Raw genomic sequence first — 10,286 nt, 5'->3', positions numbered from 1 at the left:
GTTAGGTGCCCTCACAGCCCAAATGAAAATTTGGGTTGTGCCAAAATTGTACTTGAAAATTTCAAATATTTGGACTTAAAAGTAGAAAGAACTCCAATTAACTTAAACCATAATCTTGGGAGAAATAATGGTCAAAGTAAATCTTAATTGGATTATGCTCGAGTGTTGGAAAGTTTGATGTGCATCATTGTACATGGTCAGATATAGCTTATGAGATAAGTAAACTAAGTCGATATGCAAGTAACCCAACCAAACTCATGGGGGTGGCAATGAAACGAGTTTTGGGATATTTACAATGCACCCAAGACTTGGCTTTGCACTACAATTAGTATCTCACGATTAGTAAGGGATATTATGATGCAAATTGGTTCACCAGATCAGCAGAAACTAAAGTTCATAAGTGGATACGTTTTTACCATCGATGGAGGAGCAGTGTCTTTGAAGTCATTCAAACAAACTTATATCACCCGCTCTACAATGGAGTCTTGAGTCTATAGCCTCAGACAAAGACATTGAGAAAGTTGAATAAATCCAGAAGTTTTTGGAAGACATTACATTTTGGCCTAAACCTTTGGAACCTATATGCATACATTGCAATAGTTAAGCAGTAATGAAAAGAGCTGGGAGCGTTATGTATAATGGTAAATATTGTCACATATGATGAAGACATAATACCGTTAGATAACTACTCTTTAGTGAAATTATCACAATTGAGTATTGAAGGTCAAAGGATAATGTGTTGGATCCACTTATAAAAGGCCTAGCTATAGAGGTGGTTGAGAAATCATCAAAGGGAATGTGACTATGACCGCGGACAAGTCAACGTGACGGTAGCTCTACCTAGAAAATTGTAGATCCCAATATATAGGTTCAAGTAGATCAAACAAAGTTATAACTGGCGATTCAACATTGTCAAAAAAACTTGGTCCATTCTCGCAATGAAAACAATATTCAGTAACAAGGATAAATCGTTAAGGCTTTTAATGTTTCCTAAGTTTGATATAGGATATATCAAATTGTGTTTCAACAGGATTACACGTTTAATAATCACCTATGTATGTGTGAAGTCTAAGCCGATTCAAGGAGAATTTTGTAAGGCCAATTCTCTATGCACTTATGAGACTAGACGATGTTCATAGTTGAAATGAACACAAGAAACGGTTAAGGGTTAATCGTGTGAAATATGGTTGTGTTGGTATAAACCAAAGCTTTACGGTTCAAAGATATCAAATCTAACGATTGACCTGCTATATCTGATATATGTTCACTACGAAAAGTTCAAAGGGAACCTACTTATCTAGATGCGATTAATCTTTGCTTGCAAATAACATAATTTTTTCATGCATCATATAGTCATTCCCCATTCGTGGAAGGGATTGTTTGTTTTATCTAAATATAAGGTGTAGCTTATCTAAAGATAAGATGTAATGTGAATTGGGACATGGTGGGAAATAAAATGGAGGGAAATGTAATTTGAAAAAAAGATACTTTTTACAAGTGAACTTTGTCCCTCATTGGTGAGGGAAAGAAAGACTTGTGTGCTTATATATGGAAGCACATCTTCTAGCTCATAAAAAGTGGGAGCACTTTTTAATTCTCATATGGTAATATTATCGAACAAACACAACCTTTGACAAACAGGCATGTCCGCACCTGTTCCCAAATTCATGGCTATAAATTCCAATGCTTCGCCTTAGTTTTCGACACTAGAAAATTATTGAGTTTTCTCCCCTCTCTTCTGCATCATTTTCAAAAGTAAAACGTGAGTGTCCAGTATGACTTACTACCACCATTTGAGTTCTCTGAAGTTATGCAATTTTCATTGTTGCTATTGCATAATAGTTTTACGTTTTATCCTGGGAGGAATTAATCAATTAACCTTGGAAACTGTGAGGGGATCAAATTTCTAAAGGATACGCAAGAAACTTGTCGGCTCGAAAATTTATGTTTCATCTATTTTCTGATTGATTGCTTTGAACACTTAAATATAAGATGTGGTATCCCAGTCCAATCCCCTTGGGTTGTAAGAGAGTTATCTTTGTAAGCTCTTTTGTGTTGATCTTGAGTACACTTGCTAATGAGTGTCCTACGAACACCACCAGTGTTTTGTCTGTCCTAAACACTATCCTGCTTTCATTCAATTATTTCGATATAATGTCTCACCATTCGCTATCGTTGTTCTTTCTCTTTTGCTAACAAAGTAGATCTACTCGCAGTGAAATATAATTCTTTAATAAGGGTAAAGCAAAGGGTTTGTTGTTGGGTTGACGATTGTATTGTATTTGTTCTTCTTCTTCTTATGCCTTGGATATAATATAGCTTGTGAGACTAGTTATTGTAAGGCTTGTTCGTAATTGATTTGATTGGACAAAGAGGACAATCCGAAGGTATTGATCCTTTGTAAGAATTTTTTCTATGAGATTCTTTCCAAGAATAAGATTAGAGCTTTTAGGTCTTTGTATGATCTTCTTCCTTGATTCTCGTATCGCTGCCTCTTTGATTGAAGGCTCTTGTGGCTTTAATTACTTTTGGAAAAAGGAGCATGAATTAGGTCCTAATGCGTAATATGAATATATGATTCATTGAAAAAAGATACTCCCTCTGTCCCAAAAAGATGGTCCCCTTTTTATATTTAGAAACAATTTAACTTTATGAGATGATTTACAACTACACAAATAACTAAGGCTTGTTTTAGACCACACATTTGAAAAGTCTTCCTTTATTTTTTAAACGTTGTGCCAAGTCTAAAGAGGACAATCTTTTTGGGACGGAGGGAGAATTAAATCCTTTGATGAAATTAAGTGAAGCATTGGGAATACTATTGAAATAAGAAGATCAAAATACTTGTACGCCTATCCGCTTCCATTAGCCTAATTTGCCTTAGATTTAGTTGCGCTTTTGAGTTTACACAAATTTTTTAACCCCAAAATTAATGTTAAAGGAAATTTGAGTTTTAATAGGTGAAAGGAGGGGCATTTTTAACCAAAAAATAAACATTAAGGACAATTGTGGTCCAATAGGTGAAAGAAGGGAAAATTTAAACCATTTTCAATATGTTAGGGACATTTTTGAACCTTTCTCGATAAATAATTAATAGTGTTTGTGTGTGTGGAAGGATATATGCTTCTATTTAAGTGTTAGGCATTTTAGTTGCATGCTTGATTTCGGGACGCCACTTGAAATGTAACACGACAATGTAGTGTGACTCAATCCAAATAACCGTTGCAGTACGATGGCAAGGTTTTACAAAAAAAAAATTAAAAAAAATGATCACATTATAGAAATGTGGCCCAATGACTTCGTAAACTTCTTTAATTTCTTTATTGTTTCCCTGGAAGTTCAAGCTACTTCCATCCAACCAAAAGATAAGCTAATGTGTTACAGTTTGAATGCAGTATTTAAGTTGGTTCCTCTTATTTTTTTTAGCTTCAATAGTGACTTCATATCTTTTAAAACAAATTTTCCCAGTTAGCTTTCTGCGACCATTTAATTTTTTCCAATGGTGAACATTTCTGGTACTTTTGAACTTTAAACCTTCCGTGACAAAAGGAAATAACAATTCATTCTCATTTTTACAGTTGCTATTGTCACCAAATATACTAATTCTCCAAATGAACCAATCATAGACAGTCCATATTCTCTTTGAAATAGCTCTAGTTTCATACGCAGCTCGGACAGGGCACTAAACACTATATAGATTAACAATTAAATTTTTTGTCTATATATAAACATGTGCATGAACAATAAAAATTTGCACAAGCTATAATAATATGATGAGCCTATGACTTATGAGGGATTGAGATCTTCTCAATTTCTATTATCACATAATAGCACCTCTGTAAATGAGAATGGTTCCATGTGGCACTTTCTGTTTGACTTTTATGAAGTCTTGAGTGGCAAGAACTGTACATACTGAGGCGCAAACTTTAATGTCTTCAATGAGAAAAAGTTGAAAGGTAAAGTTTTTATGTGCTGCATCTGTAGAATAAAAGAATATGCATACCACAAATCTGATAAAAGAGACATGCTCGTTTCTTTGTCATCCCAAGATCTAGTTCATCCAAACATTGTGCTTTAGTGTATTCGGGAGTATCAAAATGACTCTTCATATGCCTGTAGGCAACGCTTTATCATGCAAAACGTTCAATTAATTAGAAGATTCATGCTGAAACTGGAGGAAATTTTTTAAACTAATGAAGAGAATGTTTACATCATTATAAAAGCTAAAGGTTTTATGTGTTGCATCTGCAGAATATAAGAATAGGCATACCATAAAAGTTACTCTATGTAGATCCCTACCGATTGGGAAGCTACACCACTATGGAAATCTTCTAAAGGCTTCACATTCAAATGCTCAATCAGAAACACAAAAAGCTCGTTCAAAACTAACTCAGAATCAATTAAAAGTTCCTCACATATCCGGCAGATTCCAAATTATGCATCCTTTCTGCTGGAGATGTGTAGGAGGGTTCAGGTGGAGAGGTCCTTCCTGAATGTCAAATGGAATTACCATCTGTTCATAGTTTTTGCAACAAAAATCTAAAATAATGGATTAAATATCGGACCGGAAGGTGAATCATGCAGATGTTGGGTACTTGTCATCCATAATTTTAAGAGTGGTGCTGGATAGTGAGTTCTTTATTTCCCTTTGCAAGCAACACTTCTAGTAATGCACTAGGAGGCACCTCCATGAGACTGTCTATTTTCTTAGAAGTCGGTGCACTCGAAGTCTGCTCACAGTAGGAACTTAAGGTTACTAATAACTGATGTTGCATTTTAGTTTAGTTAAGGTTAACTTGTCATTGATCACGAATTTCTACAATAAATTGTAAAAAGAGAAACATTTACTATTAGCAATCATAGATAGACATACATTGTTCATAGGATAAGAACCAAAGTTAAATTTTAATTGCTCAAGGTGCACAAAATGGAAGCAATTGAGATGGGAAAGATAGACTTGGGAGCACCTTTCTCTTTTTCCTTGTTCTTGGTGCAATATCTGAAGAATTCTGAAGCCAGGATTCATATAAGTGACCAGGAATAACATTTTGTTCATAGTCAATTGCAAGACCTGCGGCCGTTCTTCCTCTTCGTTGAGCTGGCTTTGGCCTTTGTTGGTCCTGCCCTTTCTACAGAATCATATTAAGATAATAGATTAACACTGAAGCGTTTTAGTTACATTAATTTGCTAACTTGGTTGTCTTGTGGAGTTTCTACCCCAAAAATGTCTTCAGCTTCATCGGATTGCTGCTTCACTTGATCTTCCGGATGTCTTTTAGGGATCTCATTAGCTGCAACAGAACTTCTCTCTATTCAATTCATTTGCAAATTTAAGTACTCAACTCAATCATATAGAGCTTAGTTCTTGAAGGAACTATGCATATAAGTAAAGTTTGAGGTCTAAACTTAATGGCGCAACAACCTGGTTAGTCACAACTATTAGTTGATTTTATATTAGGTAAGTACGACTTGCTTCCATGTTCCTCTTAAATAGCAAGGTGTATTGATATAATGTCTCTATAGGAAAATCTCTCTTAAAGCACCACTAGATTCATCTTAAGTCCATCTGCTGTAATCTCAAAAGAACAGTCTAATAGAGCACATTCTTAGCTTAATGGACTGCTTCTTGAGGTAGAGATGATATAAGAGTGCTTGGTATCCGAGCACGCTCTGAGCACGTAATATTCATTTGCGTCTCCTCATCCCCTTCAATATCAAACCTGTGGAGAAATTCACAATATTTACTACGAGGGTAAGAGAAGAAAAGCATTGCAATTCAACAAACAAAAGTATAATAAGTCTCCCAAGACTTGATGATGATAATTTCGTTCATATGAACTTTTTATTTTAATTGGTCATTAAAACTTAGAAAGGTGCATGATGAAAGCTGTAAATACAGATCATTTTAACTGTTCCTTAATACTCTCAAAATGATTTAACATGTTTGTATTGTTGGAAATCTTACGGAAAATACTCGATCACAAACATTTTGGCGAATTCCAGTAGCTTGAGGCATGTCAATTAAGACACTGTCCTTAAGGATATTTCACCTGGTATAAATATATCCCCCAGGATTCAACAAGCTCTTCTAATATAAAACTAGGAGCCAGCATTTAACAAAAATTAACAAAAGAAAAAACCAGCACCACAAAGGATAGGAGGAAGAATTTATCTTTTTTTTTTATCACTCTCAAAAGAAGAAGACTTCTCTTTTTATATAGATGAAAATGTCTCCATAGTTATGGCTGTGGAATCCCCACGGATATGTCAGGATAAATGCCAATAAAAGGCTAATAGTTAATACCAATAAAGAAGAATGTGATACTAACGTTAGGAAGATAATGACTAATAATAGCCATTAAAGAATCTGTTACAAAGGAAAGCTAACATTGGAATTGACTATGAAGGCTATTCAAGGCAATAAATTGTAACATTAAATCACATAATGACTAATTAAGAGTTTGGTCAACTTGAATAATAAGACTCATTTGAATAGTATTAATGGAATGAATTTCGACAAGAATTTCTTTTTGAGATATCACATGAATTTTTTCAATAATCCCTCACTAAGTCAAAAAGAATAAAGAAATGGAATGAAATAATAAGTTTTGAGTTTTCACATATCTCAAAAGGAAGAGAAGGAGCAAGAACATTTTGCTAGGATTTCACATATGAGTATAATGCATCGAATCTGGTGTCGCGTAAACTATGAACCTGAACTAAATAAAATAAGATTTAAGCTTACAAAATAATTGGTGAAGTTTAACACTTTTACAAACCAAGAACTCTTTTGTAAGCCTAGGGTCTTATCTATCACATTATACTCGCACAATCTTTGTCGTTATCGCGGTTTTGAGCTAAGAGGCCATGTCCGTGTCCTGGTATTCATGAGTGCTCTAGAAATCTATCACAATTATATAGGAGCGGCACTATCCCACACTCATAGAGGTCCAATCATCAAGTGTATTCTGCAGAGCAGTACACCACCTATAAAGATTATGAATTGGATTAAGAGTTTAACTCAGCCTCACTTTGCTTTGCAGTATTTATATTCACACATCATAGGAGAGACATAATTTAATAGTGCATACTTGATCAACTAATGACTTTTTATTACCCATATGAACCTAATTCATGGGATCTCCAATCACATAGGTTGGGTTGTCATCATTGTTGATCTTCTCAAGTTGATAAAAGTCCCACTCCCCTCGATGTTTCTTTTAGTCTGTGAATTGATCAGATTCACCTCTGACTTCACATAATTATCACAACCCAAATCACGGATCGTGTGGGCACCTACTAAATCCCACCTGGTAGGCGAACCCGTCCCTTATTCAACGTCTAACACAACATAAGTAAGTATGTAAGAAAATAAGCAGTCTCAAATCATATACAGGTAATAATGCAAAATACCACAACATGAACCCCCGAATCTGGTCTGAATAGTACAAGAGCAACTAAGTACATATGTCTAGAATATACAAGTCCGAAATAATAAATCTATCTCAGGATATGAAATAACGATAGTAGGATAAAAGAGTCTTTGGGAAGCGGATCGAAACATGGCTCACCCTGGAAACTCATCCACGAGGGCTGAAGTGGAATCTGCAACAAACTCTGCACTCAGAAAAAAATGCAACAAGGTAGCATCAGTATAAACAACAAACTGGTAAGCATCATTGGCCGACAACAATTAGTACATATATATAAAGAAAGAAATCAACAAATAGGCATATAAGCAGTTAGATATAGTCACTAAGCATATCCACGTAAGACTTGCAGTAATATGAACCACAATAGATCTCACTAGTCTACAGTCATAGCCTAAGCGGAAGCCTCTAGTCCTCGAATCCATCAAGTGTCTAGGTAAGTGATCAACAAGCACATAACAACTCAATGAATCATCAACCAAGGAATCAATGCGAAAACAAACCATGCAATGCATAAATGCATCAACCAGAATTAGTGATATGAGTGGAGGTAGTATGAATGCAAGTGAGATGCAATGCAATGCACTGGCCAATTGTCTCATACGGTACACATATGCTATGGACGGAAAACCTCCACGTCTCGTTATGACCCGTATTTCGTACGTTTGGATAATTCGGGACAATTGCGAGAAGTTAAAGGCAAGACTACTTCTAAAATTATCTCAATGCACAAGTTGTTTATGAGTATTATTTATGAATATTATTAGTAGGGGAAATATTGGAAAAGGCTAAGGATAAAATGGGAATTTCACAAAAATTGTCTTGAAAATTCTAGACCAAGCCAAGGCTTGGCCATGTGTATGTGTATGTATGATTCATGGGCATGCAAGACTACAAATCATCTTTTGCAACTTAAAGAAAAATCTAGAGAATTTGAGAAAATTGAAGAAAATTGGAGGGGAATTAAGTGGCACATGACCGGCCATGTGCCACCTCTATATATATATGTGAGTCATGAAAAGAAAAACAAGACAATTCATTCTTCCAATTTTAGAAAGTTCAAGAAATATGAAGAGAAAAGAAGAAGGAGGGCACGGCCAAGGGGGCTGGCCGAACTGCCCTATGCAGTTGGTCATGGAAAATTATTTTTCTTCGTGTTTTCTTACTAAATGAAGGGCCCTCGTCGACGTGGAATAGTTGTTGGGACAAGAAAACCATTCGTTCTTGCAAAGTGTTGTTCTAGCCGTGTAGAAAGGTGGAGGAAAAGAAGGTAAGAATTTATTTCCTTTTGTACGTTAGAGATGATTTGTGTATGTTGTGAAGCATGAAAATGGATGGAAAACATGGAACACATGCATATGGTAGAAGCCGTGTGGTGTATGTGGTGGTTGATTATGTATGTATCATGTTGGTTGTTGTTATGTCAAGAAATGAATGAAAATTATGGAAGTGTGCATGCCAAGTTTGGCCGTGTGTTGTATTGTATGAGTTGGTCTTGTGTGTGTTGTATTGCATGGAAAGAAATGAATAAATTTTATGAAATCTTGTGTTGTTGGAATGTATAGAGATGGATGGAAATGCATGAAAATGTGTAAGAAGTTGTTGTAACCGAATAGTAGAGGATTTGGTAAGTTGTGGTAAATTGATGTAATTTGATATTCTAGTTGTTGTCATTGTGGATTATGTGGTGTTGAATGAAGGGTGTTGTTGAAGTTAACGTATACGAATGATGATGACATGTATGGTTATTATGGAATTGGAAGGTTTCGGGTAAAGTAAAATGTTGATTGAGTTGTTGAAAGATTATGTGAATTAAATTGAATTAAATTGAATTGAATTGAATTGAATATAAATGGAATGTTGTTAGTAAGATTGTTGGCATTGTTGTTGGTTTGGCCGAGTTGAATTCTCGGATTGTTGTTAATGGATGAAATAGGCCGGAGCATATTCTCGGGACGATGTATTTACGGGGAGATCTTTGCGAAATTTCGGCCCGATTATAAGTAAATGTATTTGAAGGGTTAAGAGAGGCATATGATAATGAACTAACAATTGCGTTAATCGTCTTGAATGTAGACTAGCGGCAACAAGTTTGGGCGAATAAGCGTAGCTAGTAAGGCGCGGCGCGGTATGTTAAGGCTCGTCCTTATACTACATGGCATGATTCACGTGAGATGTGTTAAAAACGTTTCCATAACGATTCCGTTTTCAAAAGCTAGAAGTAATGGTTTTAAAACATGACTTCCTTCCTAAAAGTTTACAAATGTTTTCCAAAATATTCATTTTCTCCAAAAATCAAGTTTTATGATTTTGAAAGTTTTTATGACTAAGACGACGAATATGATTTTATAATGACAATGACGATGTCGAATATGAGTAAATGTCTATGATGACTATGTCGAGGATATGTTTCTACCATGAATATGACAATATGAAGATGTTAAACTGTTTCTTGATTTCTTTACTCTATCTATGGATAACGACTAATTTAAAGATTCCAATGATACGAATGATGTCTTATGATCCTGTTTTATGTTCCTTCACGATGTTACTCCCCATTGATAGTCTCGCCTTATATTAATAGTCCCTTTAGGGTGAGACATGACGATCCTGATTGTTCCATAATGTAATCGGGTCCCCCCTCGTCCCCGATAAAGTTATCTTTTCATTGGGGTCTTATTCTTTAAATTTGATAGTTACACGGGGGCCCAGATGGCGGGGCATGACCCCACTACGGTGCGAGGGGCCCTCCCCGGCCAGAAAGGGCGGGGCCCCCCCCTCGGGCTAGTGGGCGTCCCGGGGTCCCGGGGGCCCAAAAGGCGGGGACGACCACCCTACTGGGGGTGGGGGGTTTTC

The sequence above is a fragment of the Lycium ferocissimum genome, chromosome 1 (assembly GCF_029784015.1).
Source record: "Lycium ferocissimum isolate CSIRO_LF1 chromosome 1, AGI_CSIRO_Lferr_CH_V1, whole genome shotgun sequence".
In the NCBI taxonomy this organism is placed as follows: Eukaryota; Viridiplantae; Streptophyta; class Magnoliopsida; order Solanales; family Solanaceae; genus Lycium; species Lycium ferocissimum.
Note: the sequence above shows the minus strand (reverse complement) of the source record.